This window comes from Halyomorpha halys, unplaced genomic scaffold (assembly GCF_000696795.3).
Source record: "Halyomorpha halys isolate HHAL.00 unplaced genomic scaffold, Hhal_1.1 Scaffold516.1, whole genome shotgun sequence".
Lineage (NCBI taxonomy): Eukaryota > Metazoa > Arthropoda > Insecta > Hemiptera > Pentatomidae > Halyomorpha > Halyomorpha halys.
In genome coordinates, this window is record NW_027115901.1 from 557103 (window position 1) to 557840 (window position 738).

The following is a 738-nucleotide window of genomic DNA, read 5'->3' on the forward strand; positions in this document are numbered from 1 at the left end:
AATTAGTTTTATAAAAATCGGAATTGTAAAGACTCGGAAGAAGAGATCAGTGATACGGACTCTTCAAAAGCAGTACTGAAACACTACTTCCGGATCCGTGGGGAACTCACCAAATAAGAAATAAATCGGTCAAACTAAACAGCCAACTGATAAAACATCAAAAACCTGCAGTAATTATATTGCAACCACACCACTAGAAACTAGTGCACCAACAACTTCAAAAACTGTTGCATTCAATAATAAACTAAATTAGAATTGAAAATCTCTTAGTTATTATATGCCAGTTATATATATTGAAGACTTAACGACTATTGGATAAACAATTTCTGCCTTAATCGGACAACTAAATATCCGATACTTTTCTCAGGTCAGAGCCATCTAAATCAATTACCACATTATACAACATTATAAAAAACTTATCATTTTTTCATATCATATCTATTTCACAAACTGAGATCGTAAAAATGTATCTGAATTGCTTTTTCTTAAAGACTTTTTTTTTTCGGCCTAGTATATAGGAAGCTATTTTTTAGTTTTGTGATCTTTTATACATCTTGACTAAATTAATACTTTTGAATATATTTTATTCTTATTGTACATCAAGAAATAAATGGATTGGTATATTATTACCTCACAATGCCAGCACAGTATTGAAATAATTTAGACCGATTGACCTTGCACATTGGGACAAAATATTTTTTTATAGAGAAATAAAGTTGAAATTCGCCCGTTAAAAAA